This window comes from Mastomys coucha, unplaced genomic scaffold (genome assembly GCF_008632895.1).
Source record: "Mastomys coucha isolate ucsf_1 unplaced genomic scaffold, UCSF_Mcou_1 pScaffold7, whole genome shotgun sequence".
Lineage (NCBI taxonomy): Eukaryota > Metazoa > Chordata > Mammalia > Rodentia > Muridae > Mastomys > Mastomys coucha.
In genome coordinates this window covers 51,841,061-51,841,399 of record NW_022196913.1, presented here as the reverse complement: position 1 = coordinate 51,841,399, position 339 = coordinate 51,841,061, and the positions used below count along the sequence as shown (strand labels likewise).

Sequence of the window (339 nt, the reverse complement as noted above, 5' to 3'; positions counted from 1 at the left end):
TCACAAAATGAAACAGTCCCAAAGCCCCATGTCCCATGTTGTGCTCCATTCCAGTACTAATCCTATGGTAACATTGTAGACACTAGTGCTCCATTCTAGAATTCAGCCTATGGTAACATTGTAGACACTAGTGCTCCATTCCAGGCCTCAGCCCAAGGTAACATTGTAGACACTAGTGCTCCATTCCAGGCCTCAGCCCAAGGTAACATTGTAGACACTAGTGCTCCATTCCAGGCCTCAGCCCATGGTAACATTGTAGACACTAGTGCTATATTCCAGGACTCAGCCCATGGTAACATTGTAGACACTAGTTTTCTCAAAGCTGAACAAATGCTATAA

General features: G+C 44.8%; 1 protein-coding gene across 2 annotated transcripts in view; it reads right to left on the bottom strand.

Moving 5' to 3' along the window:
• Positions 1-339, bottom strand: part of Kdm1b (lysine demethylase 1B) — a 39,944-nt gene that overhangs the window by 22,421 nt on the left and 17,184 nt on the right. The gene's annotated exons all lie outside the window — the stretch shown is intronic.